The sequence below is a fragment of the Bos javanicus genome, chromosome 24 (assembly GCF_032452875.1).
Source record: "Bos javanicus breed banteng chromosome 24, ARS-OSU_banteng_1.0, whole genome shotgun sequence".
NCBI classification, from domain to species: domain Eukaryota; kingdom Metazoa; phylum Chordata; class Mammalia; order Artiodactyla; family Bovidae; genus Bos; species Bos javanicus.
The window spans coordinates 46,467,126-46,488,319 of NC_083891.1; the positions used below are offsets into that span (position 1 = coordinate 46,467,126).

General features: G+C 43.5%; 1 long non-coding RNA gene across 1 annotated transcript in view; it reads left to right on the plus strand.

Annotated features, from left to right (window-relative positions):
* Positions 1–16,542, plus strand: part of LOC133237710 (uncharacterized) — a 485,111-nt gene extending 468,569 nt beyond the window's left edge. The window contains exon 2 of the long non-coding RNA XR_009733311.1: positions 16,301–16,542. This is a non-coding gene — a long non-coding RNA (uncharacterized LOC133237710). The remainder of the gene's footprint in view (positions 1–16,300) is intronic.
* The last annotated feature ends 4,652 nt before the right edge of the window (positions 16,543–21,194 follow it).

A 21,194-nucleotide genomic window follows, 5' to 3' on the forward strand; every position in this document is an offset into this window, starting at 1 on the left:
AGCAACCTAGATATCCATCTACAGATGAATGGATAAATAAGATGTGGTACATACATACAATGGAATATTATTACTCAGCCATAAAAACAAACACATTTGAGTCAGTTCTAGTGAGGTGGATGAACCTAGAGCCTGTTATGCAGAGTGAAGTAAGTCAGAAAGAGAAAAATATATCATGTATTAATGCATATATATGGAACCTAGAAAAATGGCATCGATGAACCTATTTGCAAGGAAAGAATGGAGACAGATGTAGAGAACAGACTTACGGACGCAGTGGGGAAAGGAGAGAGTAGGATGAATGGAGAAAGTAGCATTGACATATATATACTACCACGTGTAAAACAGATAGCTGGTAAGAAGCTGCTATATAACACAGGGAGCCCAGCCCGGCGCTCTGTGATGACCTAGAGGGGTGGGATGGGGGGAGGAGAGGGAGGCTCAAGGGTGGAGGGATATGTGTATAATTACGGCTGATTCATTTTGTTGTATGGCAGAACCCAACACAACATTGTAAAGTAATTTTCCTGCAATTAAAAATTAAATAAAAAATGAGATGAGGGAAGAGATAAAGAAAGGTGGGTCTTTCTCCATTTAAAGACAGTCTCTGAAGTCTCACATAACACTTCCACTCACATCTCATTAGCTAACCTGATATTTTTAGTCGACCTAAATAAAAGGGAGGCTGGGGCTTCCCTGAGGGCTTGGTGGTAAGGAACCCACCTGCTAATACAGGAGACACAGGTTCTATCCCTGATCCGGGAGGACTCCACATGCCACGGAGCAACTAAGCTTGGGCACCACAGCTACTGAGCCTGTGCTCATGAGCCCAGGAACCGCAGCGACTGAGCCCACGTGCCACGACTACTGAAGCCCGTGTGCCTAGGGTCAATGCTCTAAAACAAGAGAAGCCACTGCAATGAGAAGCCCGCACACCACAACTAGAGAAAAAACTACGCAGCAAGACCCAGCACAGCCAAAAATAAGGAAAGAAATGAAATTATATATAGGCCTGGTACGCCGCAGTCCATGGGGTCACAAAGAGTCGACACGACTTAGCACCAAACAACAACAATATATTTTACAAAGAGTACGGGGCAGTGGATGTGACCTTCAGGACAGCGTGCGGGCAGTGCTGAGGGTTATGCTCTTGTCCAGGTTCACAGAGCCTCTGGGCAGAGGAGCTGAGATCTAAATTGGATGACTCTGGCTCCGACCTCCATGGGGTCGCAAGGAATCGGACATGACTTAGCAACTGAACAATGTATTTTAAATAGGAAGGTTGGAGGAAATCATCTTCCAGGGGGGAGGAGAAGTAAGGATGACCTACGACAGCTGGTGGTTTCCATGTCAGGAGCTAGTCAGCCACCAAGAGGGGTTAATGACCCTTGAGAATTTCAGTTCTGAGATTTACACACTGACCTATCCTCTTGGGAATCTTATTTTGATATCTTCAGATTCTCAAACATAATTTTTAATGTCGTTAGAAAAGATGCAGATGAGAGTTGCATAAGTCATAATGAGTTTGAACTTTAAAAATACATTTGTACTCAATGGTATGCTACAAAGTTCCTATTTTCTTTTTAACCTTTTAAAAAAGTATAGCATATGTACAGAAAAGTGCACAAATCATGGATTACAGCTCCATAAATTATCACAAAATAAAGACACCTAGGTAAGAAAAGAAAAATCTTTCCTTTTCTCCATTTTTATTTGCAACTCTGTCTTCACCCCATCCTCTCTTCTGCTCTCCTCACCTCCCAGGCCTCCCAGATACCCTGGGCATGGGGGCAGGTAATCTTTTGAGGTGGCTGTGCTTCCCAGGTGGCGCAAGTGGTAAAGAACCCACCTACCCAAGCAGGAGTCTAAGAGACGTGGGTTTGATCCCTGAGTCAGGAAGATCCTCTGGAGAAGGAAATGGCAGCCCACTTCAGTATTTTTGCCTGGAGAATCCCATGGAGAGAGGAGCCTGGTGCGGGCTACAGTCCATAGCATCATAAACAGCCAGACACACTGAAGCAGCTTAGCACGAATGCGACTGCGTGACCTTTGGAGCCAGAGTTACCCAGGTTAGGATCTCAGTGCTTCTGCCCACAGGCCCTGTGAGCCTGGGCGAGAGACCTAACCTCTCACCCCTGCCCACGCACTGTCCTGAGGGTCAAATCCACTGGCCCCCGTCCTCCCCACAGGACCTGTGTGTGCTCACATACAGTGGCCCCTGTGACAAGCCACTGCACTTTCATTTTTGTGCTTTTGGCTGGACCTTTTAAAAACCCGGTGAGACAACCCTCATTATTTCTGTTTCAGAGATTGACACCACAGTGCCCACTGAGGCAACGTGACTTGCACAGGGTCAAACAGCCAGTCAGCACCACAGGGAAGGGTGGGCCCTGGGCTCTGAGGCTGGGCCAGCCACAACCTGGAGCCACAGCCTTCCTGACCTGGGGTGTGGAGACTGGGGCAGGAGTTTGGACCGGCTCATAGCACCGTGGCTATCCAGGTGCTTTGGTGGCCCAGGGGTGCCTGGTTCTTTAAGAGACCCACCGTCAGCCTCACCAGGTTTCCGAAACAGACACGACACACAGATACCAACCTTATAACAATGGCTAATAAAAACAGTTCCATCAGCAGGATTGCATTCCAGTGGTGCCTAATAATAGCTGCAGACATGAGTGAGGAATTCACTGGCTGTGTAGTGTGTGGGACCTGCCAGGATCAGATGGAATGTGGAGCAGTCAGGGCCAAGGCAGGGTGTGCAGCCAGCACTGGGGCGGGGCTGGAAACCGGGCACCTGGCCGGATGAGGCGGACAGTGGACTAAAGGTGAGCCCCGTCCTGGCCGTCAGCAAAGCCGGGTGGCTCAGGCCATCATCAGACAAACACCATTGGACGGTGACCCCCATCCAGGTGCCCAGGGATACTTGGACAGGTGTTCAGAAACTCAAGGGAGTTTTGGAAGAAAACACTCCTTCCAAGCTGCTCAGATATTTATTTAGAAGTCAGGTCAGTCCTCATATTATGGACATGAGACTGACAAGCAAGTAACCCAGGAGCGGTGGCCTTGCGCCATCCAGAGGAACTGCAGAGGACCAGGACGAGAGCCTTCCTTGAGAAGCAGTTGGGCCAAGCGCCGTGCTTCCTCCATGGAATCAATCCTCTCACCATCTGCCCTCCTTACCTGGATCTGTTCTGTCCCAGCATTTTCTCTTCTCCATGAATCTCTGGGAAACAAGACCAGCGAATGCTCAGAGTGGAGGTGGCTGCCTATAGTGCTCCCTGGTGTTAATTCATTTCATCTGCACAGTCTTACAAGGTAGGAACGACAATCATGTCCATACACACAAGGACACTGAGGCACAAAAGGTGAAGCAACTTGTCCAAGGTGACACAGTGAGCTAAGAGGTGAACATGGGACCTGACCCCAGGCCATCTGGTTCTAGAGCCCACCCTTCTACTTCAGCTGCAATCTAACGCACACTGCAGGGTTCAGGCTCCTGCACTGTCGTCCAAGCCAACCTCAGGGCCCAGGACAGGGCTGTCAATTAAAGGTCTGGTATGTGGCTTGCTGCCTCCCCTCCAACTTGTCTCCTGCCACCTTGCTGGAAGATGTGAATACCCATTCAGAAGGCATAGCCTCTGGCCCGCCTCACAGCCCTCCCCCTCTGGGCTCACACACTTCTCCCTGCTCTGTCTAGCAGACCCCAGTGCCATGCAAGGCAGAAGAGAGGGCTGGCTGAGAGCTTGGGCCCCAGAGTCACCCCACTGGGGTTCTATTGCCAACCCAGCCAGTTATCAGTTTGGTCCCCTCAAATAAGTTTCTTGACCTCTCTGAGCCTGTTGCCTTATTTATGAAATAATAAAAATACCTTCCAGAATTATGGTGAGGAGTGACAGTAGGCATGCCAATTCCTTAAAAGGGAGCTGGCTGCACAGGAAGTATTTAGGAAATCTTAGCATCCCATGGACGCAGGAGCCTGGTAGGGTGCAGTCCGTGGGGTCGCTGAGAGTCGGACACTACTGAGCGACTTCACTTTCACTTTTCACTTTAATGTATTGGAGAAGGCAATGGCAACCCACTCCAGTACTCTTGCCTGGAGAATCCCATGGACGCAGGAGCCTGGTGGGCTGCCATCTACGGGGTCGCACAGAGTCGGACACGACTGAAGCGACTTAGCAGCAGCAGCAGCACTTACTGTGACCACATCTTGTCACGCAGACTCTGAAACCATAAAATCAGAAATTCCACTTTCTAGCCACAACTTTCTGCTTCTTATTCATAAAGATCTCCTGCCCTCAGTGGGCTACTTTCTGTGCTGGTGTCCAAAGGGCCGGAGTCCCCATTCCCAGCTGTATCTGCCACCTTCTGACTTTTTTCCTACTTAGTTCAGATACCATAATCAATCACGTTACTGCCACTTTATAATCACTCACAATTTCCTCATACTTGATCTGTGTCTGTTAGTATTAGGTTCAGTGACATATAACAGAAAACTCAAGATAGCAATTCTTAAGATCATTAGAGTTTATTTCTCTCTCACGTAAAAGGAACCCCAACCGGGAGCTGGGATGGTGGCTCTAACTGGATCAAGGACCCTTGCTCTTCTCTTGCTCATAGTCCAAGATGGACTGTTCGCACAGTGTCTCATAGTCCAAGATGGCTGTCTTGAGTGCCAGCCATGGTATCAGCATTCCAGATGGCATAACAGAGGAAGGAAGGGGAGAGGAAAACAAAGAGCCTCAGCAATCTATCCTCCTGCTCTGGAACCTTCCCGTCCAATGCCTTCCTCTAATCTCTCACCGTCCTGCAGCCAGTCACAGAGGTACACCTAGTTGCTGCTTAACTCCTGTTCCAAATAAAAGGAAGAAGGGGGAGGATGGTCCCATCACTGTACATGCTTGGCCAATGCACAGCCAGTGATGACTTCGCCATCCACTTCTGCTTCCAGGCTGTTCCAAAGGCTGGAGAAAACAAGTCATGCTGACAGAGGCCCCCCACTCCTGGACAAGGCCATGTCCCTCTCTGTTGCACAGTTTCCTGAAACACTCTTCCCACTCCTGTTCCTGGCAGAAGGTCTGGCCTCTCCTCCCACTCCTCAGCCATCCCTCTTGTCCCTCTGAAGCTGCTCCAGCTGCACCAGCGGGTGCCTAGGCCAGAGCACCCTCCCTCTCTCCTGGAATCTCACAGTAGCACTCAGCCCAGAGCTTAGTACCGATCAGTACAAACAAAGAAGGGAGCGAATGTGCTCACAGCTAATGGCTTGAACCCTTAGCTGCTCCCACAATGCTCCAGGATCTCCAAGGCTCCATGCAGAGGAGGCCTGAAGCAGGCTGACTGGGACCATCTCAGGGACGGGTTTCCCCCAGCATCCCCTCAGTTCCTCCTCTGAGCCACTGATGAGCCTCAGAACAGCGGGAATCCCCCCTGCAGGAAGCTCAGAATCTGGCTCCACAGCCCCCTCTGCCAGGGCACTTACTGGCAGCCCCGGGGCTCAGTCCCCACAAGCAGGTGGCACTGGGGATTTGACTCTCAGCAGAGAGAAAGCACCTCGAGAGAGAAAGCCAGTATTCCCCCATGGAAAACGGCTCCCTTGCATTCTTGACTGCTGGTGAGGGACCATCTGGGTGGGGATGTCCCTGGGTTCAGGGACCAAGTGAGATTGCCACCCTACTCTTCGGTAAACAGAGGGGAGCACCGACCTTTGAAGCCCTCCAGCCCTTCTGCTCAGAGCCTCGGATCCCGAGGTGCTGAGTGCCCAGGCCTGGGGTGCGGCTCTGAGGGTTCATGCTGTTCCCAGGGCCCCGAATCACCTACCCATCCCTGCTCCCTTTGGGGCTCCTGAGCGCTTCGGTCAGGAAAACGCTTAGCTGCTAAGGGTTCCTACTCAGTGTGAGAAGTCTGACTTAGAGGTTGCTATAAAAAGGAACAAAAATAACAGATGTGCCTCTTGGTCTGTCTTTATGTTCCTTGTTTCATTTATCACACACATCTTGCAATAGCTACTCATTTTCACATTCGCCTCCGTCACTTCCTCCCTCCAGCATGAACTACTTAAAATAACAACTGCCACGGAGGGTCAGCTGCACCCGGAGAAGCCTCGGGTGACCTTTGCCCCCAAGGTCCTTACTGCTTCTCCGGCCTGTCAGCAGCCAGAGGCAGTGCTGAGTAAGGAGGCCTGGGGACTCCCCTTCCACTGCAGAGGCTGGGATGACACTGGAAACTTTCCTGAGGACAAGGTTAGCTAGGAACACAAGAGGGAGCAGAACACAGACCATCTGACCAGAGATAGGACCTGTTCCTGTCCAATACATGCTATCAGCATGCTGTGTGGCAAACCGCTTCCCCTCTCTGGGTCTCAGACTCTCCCTCTGTAAAATAAGTCTTTTGTGCCGGGTCCATTCCTGGAGCCTCTCCAACACTCAGCTGTTGTTGTTCAGTTGCTAAGTCGTGTCTGACTCTCCGCGGCCCCATGGACTGCAGCACACCAGGCTCCCCTATCCTTCACTCTCTTGGAGCTTGCTCTAACTCATGTCGATTGAGGCAGTGAGGCCATCCAACCATCTCATCTTTTGCTGCCCCCTTCTCCTCCTGCCCTCAATCTTTCCAGCATCAGGGTCTTTTCCAATGAGTTGGCTTTTCATATCAGGTGGCCAAAGTATTAAAGCTTCATCTTCAGCATCAGTCCTTTTTAATGAATATTCAGGGTTGGTTTCCTTTAGGATAGACTGGTTTGATCTTGCAGTCCCCACTCCTAAATCTCTTCTTCATCCCTTACCGACTAGGCTTGCCAATGCCTTAGCCATCTGCCTGCTCACGTCATGCCTACTGTAGTGTAGTAGACCCTGGGCTGTTCTTCCAGACCCTCCTGTCAGCCCCTACGGTCTGTTCTCCTTACGGCCACCACACTTTTCTCAGTGCTGATCTCATGTGCTGTTTAAAATCCGTCACTCTCCATTGCATTCAACTCTTCAGCCAGGCATGTGATGACTGTCACTGTCTTACTCTGTTTTCTTTCTATGGTTTTCAACTACATTCACAAAAAGCTGTTGACCTCCTGCTACGTGCCAAGCACTGTTCTAGGAGCTCAGGACACAGGGCATGCTAAGTCACTCAGTCGTGTCCGACTCTTTGCGACCCTTTGGACTGTAGCCCGCCAGGCTCCTCTGTCCATGGGACTTTTTAGGCAAGAATACTGGAGTGAGTTGCCATATGTCATAAACCTGTAATGCTTGATTAAGTTATCACCTCCACTCACTTCACTCTTCATGCCCAACTGCAGGCTGAGCTCACTGCCTCCTCCTCTGTGTGAAACTGCCCTACCTGGCCAGACTGTGTGAGCTGAGAGCAGGAACTTTGTGTGTGGTGTGAGGTAGAGGTCGAGGTCAAAGTCAAGGTCCATTTTTGGTCCATAAGGACCTTCAGTTATTTCAATACCATTGATTGAAAAGACATTTTTCGCCCATGGAAATGCATTAGTACTTTTTCAGAATAGAAAGTTATACTTTTAATATATATATGGATTTACACTCGGGTTTGATATTCTATTCCATTGTTCTATTTAATTACCCATATGTGAAATATATATTGTTTCATCTATTGTAACTTTATAGTATGTCTTGAAATCCAACCGTAGAAGTCCTCCAACTTCAATCTTTAAGATTGTTTTGCTTATTCTAGGCTCCTTTGCAATTTCAAACATTAATACATTTATAGAATCAGCTTTGATAAATAGAAGTTGATATTTCTACAAAAAGTCTGATGGAATTATAATTGGAGTGCCATTTATAGATGGCCAACAGGCACACAAAAGGCTGTTCAATATCACTAATTATTAGAGAAATTCTAATCAAAACCACAATGAGGCATCACCTCACACCAGCAAAAATGGCCATCATAAAAATGTCTACAAATAATAAATGCTGGAAAGGGTGTGGTAGTAATGTAAATTGGTACAGCCACTATGGAGAACAGTATGGAGTGTCCTTTAAAAATTAAAAGTAGAGTTACCATATGATCCAGTAATTCTACATTTGGGCCTATATTCAGAAAAAGGCAAAAGCTCTAATTCTAAAAGATACATGCACCCCAATATTCACAGCAGCACTATTTGCAATAGCCAACATGTGGAAGCAACCAAAATGTCCATTAACAGATGAATGCATGAAAAAGATGTGGTTTACATATACAAGGGACTATTCTGCTGAGCCATAAAAAAGAATGAAATACTGCCATCTGAAGCAATATAGATGGACCTAGAGATTAACATCATAAGTGAAGTGAGTCATAAAGTAAAAGAAAATATATGTTATTACTCATATGTGGAATCTAAAAGACAATACAAATGAACTTATTTACAAAAGAGAAACAGATTCACAGACACAGAAAACAAACTTACGCTTACCAAGGGGAAAGGGGCAGGCAGGATAAATTAGGAGTATGGGTTAACAGGTACACATTACTATATATACACTACACGAACAGCAAGGATTTACAGTATAGCACAGGGAACTATATTAAATATCTTGTAATAACCTACAATGGAAAGTAATCTGAAGAAGATCACATATATATATACACACATACCCATATATGAATCACTGTACCGTACACTTGAAAATAACACTATATTGCAACTCAACTTCAATTTTTTAAATTTAAATTAAAAAAAAAAAAAACAATTGGGATACCATCTTAACAATATGACATCTGGAATATATTGTCTTCCAGTGTATGAACACAGAATACATCTTCATTGGTTCATATTAGTTTTTCTCAATATTTTGTAGTTTTCAGCATAGAGGACTCCCACATCTTCATTAAATTTCTTCCTAGGTATTTTATGTTTTTTATGTTATTGCAAATGGCATTTTTAAAGTAAACTATTTTAGAACAATTTTGATATAGTACAGAATTCCTATATATCCCAAATTCCGTTTTCTCTTTGTCAACAACTTACAGTAGTATGGTGTATCTGTAGCCATCAATGAACTCATGTTGATGCACTGTTATTAAGTAGAACCCAGACTTTATTCAGATTTCCTTATTCTTTTTTTTTAGATTTTATCAAGATTTAATGCCTTTAATTTGCAATGTTTTACCTTTATAAAATTTGGTTTCTAAGAATATCTGTTAGACAGTGATACAGATTTTCTTTGTTTTTATTAGTTTTTCCCCCTAATTTTTTTTAAACAAATATTTATTGTGTCATTAGATAATTGTATTTCTTTTAAAGCAGAAGTAGATATTTTTCTGGAATTCTCTTGCTTTTTCGATGATCCAACAGATGTTGGCAATTTGATTTTGGTTCCTCTGCCTTTTCTAAATCCAGCTTGAACATCTAGAAGTTCATGGATCATGTACTGTTGAAGCCTGGCTTGGAGAATTTTGAACGTTACTTTGCTAGCATGTAAGATGAGTGCAATTGTATGTTAGTTTGAACATTCTTTGGCATTGCCCTTCTTTGGGATTGGAATGAAGACTTATCTTTTCCAGTCTTGTGGCCACTGCTGAGTTTTCCAAATTTGTTGGCATACTGAGTGCAGCACTTTAACAGCATCTTTTAGGATCTGAATAGCTCAACTGGAATTCCATCACCTCCACTAGCTTTATTCGTAGTGATGCTTCCTAAGGCCCATTTGATTTCACATTTCAGAATGTCTGACTCCAGGTGAGTGATCACACCATTGTGGTTATAAGGGTCATGAAGATCTTTTTTGTATAGTTTTTCTGTGTATTCTTGCCACCTCTTCTTAATACCTTCTGCTTCTGTTAGGTCCATACCATTTCTGTCCTTTATGTTCCCTTGGTATCTCTAATTTTCTATGAAGACCTACAAGATCTTCTAGAACTAACACCCAAAAAAGATGTCCTTTTCAACACAGGGGACTGGAATGCAAAAGTAGGAAGTCAAGAGATACCTGGAGTAACAGGCAAATTTGGCCTTGGAGTACAAAATGAAGCAGGGCAAAGGCTAATAGAGCTTTGCCAAGAGAATGCACTGGTCATAGCAAACACCCTCTTCCAACAACACAAGAAACGATTCTACACACAGACATCACCACCTGGTCAAAACCAAAATCAGTTGATAATATTCTTTGCAGCCAAAGATGGCGAAGTTCTATACAGTCAGCAAAAACAAGACTGGGAGCTGACTATGGCTCAGATCATGAACTCCTTATTGCCAAATTCAGATTTAAATTGAATAAAGTAGGGAAACCCACTAGGCCATTCAGGTATGACCTAAATCAAATCCCTTATGATTATAGAGTGGAAATGACAAACAGATTCAAGGGATTAGATCTGATAGAGTGCCTGAAAAACTATGGATGGAGGTTCGTGACACTGTCTCACTAGAGGTTTAATTTACATTTGCCTACTGACTAAATTGGGAAAGGAGGACGTCAAGGCTGTATATTGTCACCCTGCTTATTTAACTTATATGCAGAGTACACCATGAGATGTTAGACTGGATGGAGCACAAGCTGGAATCAAGATTGCAGCGAGAAATATCAATAACCTCAGATATGCAGATGACATCACCCTCATGGCAGAAAGTGAAGAGGAACTGAAGAGCCTCTTGATGAAAGTGAAAGAGGAGAGTGAAAAATCTGGCTTAAAACTAAACATTCAAAAAATTAAGATCATGGGATTCGGTTCCATCAATTCAGTTCACATTAAGATCATGGGATTCGGTTCCATCAATTCAGTTCAGTTGCTCAGTTGTGTCCGACACTTTGCGACTCCAAGGACTGCACCATGCCAGGCATCCCTGTCCATCGCCTACTCCCGGAGTTTACCCAAACTCATGTCCATCGAGTCAGTGATGCCATCCAACCATCTCATCCTCTTTCGTCCCCTTCTCCTCCTGCCTTCAATCCTTCCCAGCATCACACAGCTAAAGTATCAGGGCTTCAGCATCAGTGTTCCAGTGAATATTCAGGGTTGATTTCCTGTAGGATTGATTGCTTTGATTTTCTTACAGTCGAAGGGACTCTCAAAAGTCTTCTTCAGCATCACAGTTCAACAACATCAATTCTTCTGTACTCAACCTTCTTTATGGCTCAACTCTCACATCCATACATGACTACTGGAAAAACCATAACTTTGACTGTATGGAACTTTATGAGCAAAGTGATCTCTTTGCTTTTTAATACACTGTCTAAATGGCAAGCCACTCCAGTATTCTCGCCTGGGAAATCCCATGGACAGAGGAGGCTGGCGGGCTATAGTCCATGGGGTCGCAGAGTCGGACATGACAGCAACTAAATAAAGGTCTGTCATAGCTTTCCTTCCAAGGAGCAAGAGTCTTAATTTCATAGCTTCAGTCACTGTCTGAAGTGATTTTGGAGCCCAGGAAAATAAAATCTGCCACTCTTTCCACTTTTGCCCCTTCTATTTGCCATGAATGATGGGAGAAGATGTCATGATCTTAGTTTTTTGAATGTCAAGTTTTATGCCAGCTTTTTCTCTCTCCTCTTTCACCCTCATCAAGAGGCTCTTTAGTTCCTCTTTGTGTCTGTCATTAGAGTGGTGTCATCTGCATACCTGAGGCTGTTGATATTTCTCCCAGCAATATTGATTCTAGTCTGTGTTTCATCCAGCCCGACATTTTGCATGATCTATTCTGCATATAAGTTAAATAAGTAAAGTGACAATATACAACCTTGACATACTCCTTTCCCAATTTTGAAACAGTTTGTTGTTCCATGTCCAGTTCTAACTGTTGCTTCTTGACTTGCATATAGGTTTCTCAGGAGATAGACAGGTAAAATGGTCTGGTATTCCCATCTCTTTAAGAATTTTCCAGTTTTCTAAGAATTGATCCACACAAAGGTTTTAGTGTAGTCAATGAAGCAGTAGTAGATGTTTTTCTGGAATCTCCTTGCTTTCTCCATGATCCAACAAATGTTGGCAATTTGATCATGGTTCCTCTGCCTTTTTAAAAATCAGCTTCTACATCTGCAAGTTCTCGATTCACATACTACTGAAACCTAGCTTGAAGGATTTTGTGCATTACTTTGATAGCATGTGAAATAAGCACAATTTTATGGTAGTTTGAATATTCTTAGGACTCCCTCATAGCTCAGTTGTTAAAGAATCCGCCTGCAATGCAGGAAACCCCGATTCGATTCCTGGGTCGGGAAGATCTGCTGGAGAAGGGATAGGCTACTCACTCCAGTATTCGTGGGCTTCCCTTGTGGCTCAGCTGGTAAAGAATCAGCCTGAAATGTGGGAGACCTTGGTTCGATCCCTGGGTTGGGAAGATCCCCTGGAGAAAGAAAAGGCTACTCACTTCACTATTCTGGCCTGGAGAATTCCATGGACTGGATAGTCCATGGGGATCACAAAGAGTTGGACATGACTGAGTGACTTTCACTTTGAACATTCTTTGCACTCATTTCACAGGCTAGCAAAGTAATGCTCAAAATCCTTCAAGCTAGGTTTTAGTAGTATGTGAACCGAGAACTTGCAGATGTACAAGCTGGATTTTAAAAAGGCAGAGGAACCAGAGATCAAATTGCCAACACTCACTGGATCACAGAGAGAACAAAAGAATTCCAGAAAAACCTCTACTTTTGCTTCACTGAGGACACTAAAGCCTTTGACTGTGTGAATCACAACACACTGTGGAAAATTCTTAAAGAGACAGGAATACCTGACCACCTTATCTGCCTCCTGAGAAACCTGTATGTAGGTCAAGAAGCAAGTTAGAACCAGACATGGAACAGTGGACTAGTTCAAAATTGGGAAAGAAGTATGTGAAGGCTATACATTGCCACCTTGCTTATTTAACTTATATGCAGAGTACATCATGTGAAATGCCAGGCTGGATGAAACACAAGTTGGACTCAAGATCGCCAGGAAAAATATCAACAATGTCAGACATGCAGATGATACCACTCTAATGGCAGAAAGCAAAGAAGAACTTGAGAACCTCTTGATGAGGGTGAAAGAGGAAAGTGAAAAAGCTGGCTTAAAAAAACTCAACATTCAAAAAACTAAGATCATAGCATCTCATCCCATCACTTCATGGCAAACAGAAGGGGAAAAGGTGGAAACAGTGACAGTTTATTTTCTTGGGCTCCAAAATCACTGTGGACTTGACTGCAGCCATGAAATTAAAAGATGCTTGCTCTTTGGAAGAAAAGCTATGACAAACTTAAGAGTACTAAAAAGCAGAGATATCACTTTGCCAACAAACTTTCATCTAGTCAAAGATACGGTTTTTCCAGTAGTCATGTATGGATGTGAGAGTTGGACTATAAAGAAAGCTAAGTGCCAAAGAATTGTGCTTTTGAACTGTGGTGCTGGAAAAGATTCTTGAGAGTCCCTTGGACTGCAAGGAAATCAACTCTGAATATTCAGGACTGATGCTGAAGCTCCAGTACTTCGGCCACTTGATGTGAAGACCCGACTCATTGGAAAAGACTGATGTTGGGAAAGATTGAGGGTAGAAGAGGGTGACAGAAGATGAGATGGTTGGATGGCATCACTGACTCAATGGACATGAGTTTGAGGAAACTCCAGGAGATGGTGAAGGACAGGGAAGCCTGGTGTGCTGCAGTCCATGGGGTTGCAAAGAGTCGGACATGACTTTGCAGCTGAACATCAGTTTGAGGACTAAGCAAGAAGACGCAGGTGAAGAGATGCAGCCAGCGATTTGAGTAAGAAAATGGAATGAGGCAGCTTGAATTCAAATCTCATTTTCAGCAGCTAGTAACTGTGTGACTCTGGGTGAGTAATTTCACATCACCTCGTCAGTGTCTCACCCTGGCAGGGTCAGTGTTTGACCGCGTGAGATAACCAGTGCCTGGCACAGAGTAAGGGCTCCATAAATGTTAGCTGTTGTATTATTAGACAGTCAACGAAGGCTAATTCCTGTTTTCTGGCCTGCATAGCAGGAGTGGATCTGCTCACAGACTGCAGCATTTGTGTGCATTTCCTTTAAATAAATATAATCCTCTTTCCACCTCCACCCCACCCCCACCCTCAGAGGAGGCAGGAAATTCAGCCTCAAGTGTATGGAGAGCTCTCCCACCCCATACTCAAGAGGAGCTGAGGTCTGAGAGATTCCAGGTATAGATCACTGTTTGCCATGGACACTCTGGAGTGTGGTTCTTTTTGGATCTGAGTAGGAAGTGTTCCTGGCATGCCTGTGGCTGACCCTGGCAGTCCCACTCAACCCCTTGGGCAGAGTCCCTCTAAACTGGGTCACCACTAGGAATTCACTGTCTCCCTCCCAGGCTTGGAAGACTGTCTCAGTCTAGATGGGGAGAACCCAACCTCCCCAAACCCTGCAGAACCTGCAGCAGTACTCCCTCAAAGGGTGGGTGAGGCGCACTCAGCAGGCCCAGGCGACTTTCTAACTTAGCAGGCAGGCCAGGGGCTGGAGTCCACTGGAGTGGATGTGTAGTCTGGGTGTAAGGGGGAGAGGGAGTCAGTGGGGCTGGGGTGGGGAGGGGGAGGACAGAGAAGGAAAAGGAAAAACGATCAGAGTTTCAGTATTTATTTTTCCTGCTACCCGTATACTTGAAAACAGCAGGGCCAGAAATCTCTCCTGTAGACAGGAGGCTCTGGAATAAATTCACCCTCTCTGTGGGCAAGTCACCGAGGCTCAGCGTGCTGCGACTTCCTGCAGGTTCCTTCCCCTACTCGTTCATTCTTGGCATTTATCCTTCCAGACACTGTGGCTCTGCACCTTAGAACTTCCCCTCCCCTTTCCCCTGCCCCCAGCTTTTACAAAATGTCCATGCGGGACCCCCACTTTTCAGAAGTTGACTGAATTGGTCTGCGGTGGGGCCCAGCCACAGGTTAATTTGTGAAAGCTCCCCAGGTGACTGTGATGCCAGGCAGGGCTGGGCATCACGGGGTTAAGAGCTTGTGGATTTTGGATGAAATCGGTGAATTTGCAGTATCCTTTGACACCTCCCTGCTGTTACCTCCCAAGCTTCATGTAAGATGGTTACTGATCCCCCAGGGGCAGTGGGGCCTGATGGGGAAGGTCTTGAATTGGAAATCAATGTGGAGTCCTGTTTGACCTTTGGTGAACAGTCTGCAGCTTGGTTTCCCTTTGAAAGGGGGAATGAGAGAGAGAAACTTCTGCCATATATATTCTTCATGGGATTATGAGATATAGCTGAGGGAAAAAGATTATATAAAAGGCTATTTTTTACTATCCTTAATAAAGTCAGTACCCCAGTGCAGGCAACGTGTTTTAATATCTTTACCTTTCTGCCAAGCTCACAGCAATTTTACCTCTAATCCTAATGGAGAACAGTAAATTGGGGGCAGGGAGGGGATTGCCTAATCAATAAGACCAATAAAATTTAAACTTTGGCACTAGCTACAAAGTAAAAGTATAGCAACATTATTATATGTAAAATATATCCAATTAGAAAATATACTAAGACTGAGTGAAAAATACGAGTTCATGTTGGCAAATAATTTAATGCTTTTGGTGTAATAATTTTATCAGCTTGCATTGCTTCACTACTATGGTTTTTTTACTTAGGTCCCATCTGTGTTCAGCCCTAGGGACGAAAGTAATGTTCGGGCTTAATCAGGGGCTTGGCAAATGAGAGTCATCTGTTCTGAGATTAGTTGTTGCTTTCAGTCGCACTCTTCTTCGACCCCATGGACTCTAGCCCCCCAGGCTCCTCAGTCCATGGGATTTCCCATGCAAAACACTGCAGTGGGCTGCCATTTCCTTCTCCAGGGGATCTTTGTGACACAAGGATTGAACCCAAGTCTCCTGCATTGCAGGTAGATTCTTTATCACTGAGCCACCTGGGAAGCCCCAAGAGATTTAATAACCAGATAATTTTTACTCACTTCCATAAATTAAAAGGAACCAATACAGTATTGTGGAGTAACTGGCCTCCAATTAAAATAAATAAAATTTTGAATTGCAGAGGCATCATGATTTGTCTTAGAGATAAGCAAGTAGTATATATTTTTAATATATGGCTAACCTCTATGATGCAATGCATTAAGATTGTGTAACTCATACTTTTTTGGATGTTTGTAATTTCATTACATATTCTAAAGTTGAATCTGTATATTAAAAAAATTAATCAATTAAAAGGGAGTGCAGTAATAGTGCTTCAGATCAGATCAGATCAGTCGCTCAGTCAAGTCCGACTCTTTGCAACCCCATGAATCGCAGCACGCCAGGCCTCCCTGTCCCTCACCAACTCCTGGAGGTCACTCAGACTCACGTCCATCGAGTCAGTGATGCCATCCAGCCATCTCATCCTCTGTCATCTCCTTCTCCTCCTGCCCCCAATCCCTCCCAGTATCAGAGACTTTTCCAATGAGTCAACTCTTCGCATGAGGTGGCCAAAGTATTGGAGTTTCAGCTTTAGCATCATTCCTTCCAAAGAAATCCCAGGGCTGATCTCCTTCAGAATGGACTGGTTGGATCTCCTTGCAGTCCAAGGGACTCTCAAGAGTCTTCTCCAACACCACAGTTCAAAAGCATCAATTCTTTGGTGCTCAGCCTTCTTCACAGTCCAACTTTCACATCCATACATGACCAAAGAAAAACCACAGCCTTGACTAGACGAACCTTTGTTGGCAAAGTAATGTCTCTGCTTTTGAATATGCTATCTAGGTTGGTCATAACTTTCCTTCCAAGGAGTAAGTGTCTTTTAATTTCATGGCTGCAGTCACCATCTGTAGTGATTTTGGAGCCCAGAAAAATAAAGTCTGACACTGTTTCCACTGTTTCCCCATCTATTTCCCATGAAATGGTGGGACCGGATGCCATGATCTTCGTTTTCTGAATGTTGAGCTTTAACCCAACTTTCTCACTCTCCACTTTCACTTTCATCAAGAGGCTTTTGAGTTCCTCTTCACTTTCTGCCATAAGGGTGGTGTCATCTGCATATCTGAGGTTATTGATATTTCTCCCGGCAATCTTGATTCCAGCTTGTTTCTTCCAGTCCAGCGTTTCTCATGCTTAGTAGGTGCTAAATATGCTCTGATAGCTTCACATATGTTTTAATTCTCAAAAATGACAAACCCCAAAGTACTTTTATTATCCTCATATTACACAAGAGAAAACTGGAATATACAGTACTTAAGTAACTTCGCCAAGATCACACTACTAAATTGCAGAGAGAGGAGGCAGGACTCGAATTCAGGCAGTCCACACAGCCACCTCGACAGGGTCCTACCAGACTGCTCAAGTCCAAGTGAAGGGGAATGTCTGATTTAGCTCCCCTACTGATTCTTCTCCCTCCAGAAACCTCATCCCAAACTACAGAACACATGCCTTTCTCTGTGCTTCTCTGAGGGTCAAAGAAGAATAGCACCGCCCAACTGGGGAAGTGAAGTCAACGTCGCTCCGTCATGTCGAACTCTTTGTGAGCCCATGGACTATACAGTACATGGAATTCTCCAGGCCAGAATACTGGAGAGGGTAGCCTTTCCCTTCTCCAGTGGATCTTTCTGACCCAGGAATCAAACCAGGGTCTTCTGCATCGCAGGTGGGTTCTTTACCAATTGAGCTATAAGGGAAGCCCAGCTGGTAAGTACCACTAACAGTCAGAGGTATTTAAAGTATCAATTAACCAACAAATATTTACTGCTGCTGCTGCTAAGTCACTTCAGTCGTGTCCGACTCTGTGCGGCCCCACAGACGGCAGCCCACTAGGCTCCTCTGTCCCTGGGATTCTCCAGGCAAGAATACTGGAGTGGGTTGCCATTTCCTTCTCCAAAACATTTACTGAATACCCATCAAAACATTAAGGGTAAAAGAGCAAAGGAGGTAAGGTCTTTGCCTACCAGAGTTTTATCTTCTGGTGAGAGAGACAGACAAGTAGATAGTGCTGGGCCACAAAATAATTGCTACAGTGGAGCAGAGCACTGGGTACGAGGAGAGCTCCTTGGAGAGATGGACCCAAAGCTTGGGATGGCAGAGATTGTTGGGTAAGTTTTCCTGGAGAAGTGGCTGCATATTAAGAACACATAGAAGTTTGTCACATTGCCAAACCCAAGCCAACCAGAATCTCCTGGGCCTGTTTATAAAGCCCCTAAAACACTGGTTTCTAAAAGAAGAGAATTAACGTCCCCTTGGAACTTTTTATTTATTTTTATTTTTTTCCCACACCCTCTCCAGCATTTATTATTTGTAGATTTTTGGATCACAGCCATTCTGACTGGTGTGAAATGGTATCTCATAGTGGTTTTGATTTGCATTTCTCTGATAATGAGTGATGTTGAGCATCTTTTCATGTGTTTGTTAGCCATCTGTATGTCTTCTTTGGAGAAATGTCTATTTAGATCTTTGGCCCATTTTTTGATTGGGTCATTTATTTTTCTGGAATTGAGCTGTAGGAGTTGCTTGTATATTTTTGAGATTAGTTGTTTGTTGGTTGCTTCATTTGCTATTATTTTCTCCCATTCTGAAGGCTGTCTTTTCACCTTGCTAATAGTTTCCTTTGATGTGCAGAAGCTTTTAAGTTTAATTAGGTCCCATTTGTTTATTTTTGCTTTTATTTCCAATATTCTGGGAGGTGGGTCATAGAGGATCCTGCTGTGATGTATGTCAGAGAGTGTTTTGCCTATGTTCTCCTCTAGGAGTTTTATAGTTTCTGGTCTTACGTTGAGATCTTTAATCCATTTTGAGTTTATTTTTGTATATGGTGTTAGAAAGTGTTCCAGTTTCATTCTTTTACAAGTGGTTGACCAGATTTCCCAGCACCACTTGTTAAAGAGATTGTCTTTAATCCATTGTATATTCTTGCCTCCTTTGTCAAAGATAAGGTGTCCATATGTGCGTGGATTTATCTCTGGGCTTTCTATTTTGTTCCATTGATCTATATTTCTGTCTTTGTGCCAGTACCATACTGTCTTGATAACTGTGGCTTTGTAGTAGAGCCTGAAGTCAGGTAGGTTGATTCCTCCAGTTCCATTTTTCTTTCTCAAGATCGCTTTGGCTATTCGAGGTTTTTTGTATTTCCATACAAATTGTGAAATTATTTGTTCTAGCTCTGTGAAGAATACTGTTGGTAGCTTGATAGGGATTGCATTGAATCTATAAATTGCTTTGGGTAGTATACTCATTTTCACTATATTGATTCTTCCAATCCATGAACATGGTATATTTCTCCATCTATTAGTGTCCTCTTTGATTTCTTTCACCAGTGTTTTATAGTTTTCTATATATAGGTCTTTAGTTTCTTTAGGTAGATATATTCCTAAGTATTTTATTCTTTTCGTTGCAATGGTGAATGGAATTGTTTCCTTAATTTCTCTTTCTGTTTTCTCATTATTAGTGTATAGGAATGCAAGGGATTTCTGTGTGTTGATTTTATATCCTGCAACTTTACTATAATCATTGATTAGTTCTAGTAATTTTCTGGTGGAGTCTTTAGGGTTTTCTATGTAGAGGATCATGTCATCTGCAAACAGTGAGAGTTTTACTTCTTCTTTTCCAATTTGGATTCCTTTTATTTCTTTTTCTGCTCTGACTGCTGTGGCCAAAACTTCCAAAACTATGTTGAATAGTAATGGTGAAAGTGGGCACCCTTGTCTTGTTCCTGACTTTAGAGGAAATGCTTTCAATTTTTCACCACTGAGGATAATGTTTGCTGTGGGTTTGTCATATATAGCTTTTATTATGTTGAGGTATGTTCCTTCTATTCCTGCTTTCTGGAGAGTTTTTATCATAAATGGGTGTTGAATTTTGTCAAAGGCTTTCTCTGCATCTATTGAGATAATCATATGGTTTTTGTTTTTCAATTTGTTAATGTGGTGTATTACATTGATTGATTTGCGGATATTGAAGAATCCTTGCATCCCTGGGATAAAGCCCACTTGGTCATGGTGTATGATCTTTTTAATGTGTTGTTGGATTCTGATTGCTAGAATTTTGTTAAGGATTTTTGCATCTATGTTCATCAGTGATATTGGCCTGTAGTTTTCTTTTTTTGTGGGATCTTTGTCAGGTTTTGGTATTAGGGTGATGGTGGCCTCATAGAATGAGTTTGGAAGTTTACCTTCCTCTGCAATTTTCTGGAAGAGTTTGAGCAGGATAGGTGTTAGCTCTTCTCTAAATTTTTGGTAGAATTCAGCTGTGAAGCCATCTGGACCTGGGCTTTTGTTTGCTGGAAGATTTTTGATTACAGTTTCAATTTCCGTGCTTGTGATGGGTCTGTTAAGGTTTTCTATTTCTTCCTGGTCGAGTTTTGGAAAGTTGTACTTTTCTAAGAATTTGTCCATTTCTTCCTCGTTGTCCATTTTATTGGCATATAATTGTTGATAATAGTCTCTTATGATCCTTTGTATTTCTGTGTTGTCTGTTGTGATCTCTCCATTTTCGTTTCTAATTTTATTGATTTGATTTTTCTCCCTTTGTTTCTTGATGAGTCTGGCTAATGGTTTATCAATTTTATTTATCCTTTCAAAGAACCAGCTTTTGGCTTTGTTGATTTTTGCTATGGTCTCTTTTGTTTCTTTTGCATTTATTTCTGCTCTAATTTTTAAGATTTCTTTCCTTCTACTAACCCTGGGGTTCTTCATTTCTTCCTTTTCTAGTTGCTTTAGGTGTAGAGTTAGGTTATTTATTTGACTTTTTTCTTGTTTCTTGAGGTGTGCCTGTATTGCTATGAACTTTCCCCTTAGGACTGCTTTTACTGTGTCCCACAGGTTTTGGGTTGTTGTGTTTTCATTTTCATTCGTTTCTATGCAAATTTTGATTTCTTTTTTGATTTCTTCTGTGATTTGTTGGTTATTCAGCAGGGTGTTGTTCATCCTCCATATGTTGGAATTTTTAATAGTTTTTCTCCTGTAATTGAGATCTAATCTTACTGCATTGTGGTCAGAAAAGATGTTTGGAATGATTTCTATTTTTTTGAATTTACCAAGGCTAGCTTTATGGCCCAGGATGTGATCTATCCTGGAGAAGGTTCCATGTGCGCTTGAGAAAAAGGTGAAATTCATTGTTTTGGGATGAAACGTCCTATAGATATCAATTAGGTCTAACTGGTCTATTGTATCGTTTAAAGTTTGTGTTTCCTTGTTAATTTTCTGTTTAGTTGATCTATCCATAGGTGTGAGTGGGGTATTAAAGTCTCCCACTATTATTGTGTTGTTAATTTCTCCTTTCATACTTGTTAGCATTTGTCTTACATACTGCGGTGCTCCGGTGTTGGGTGCATATATATTTATAATTGTATATCTTCTTCTTGGAT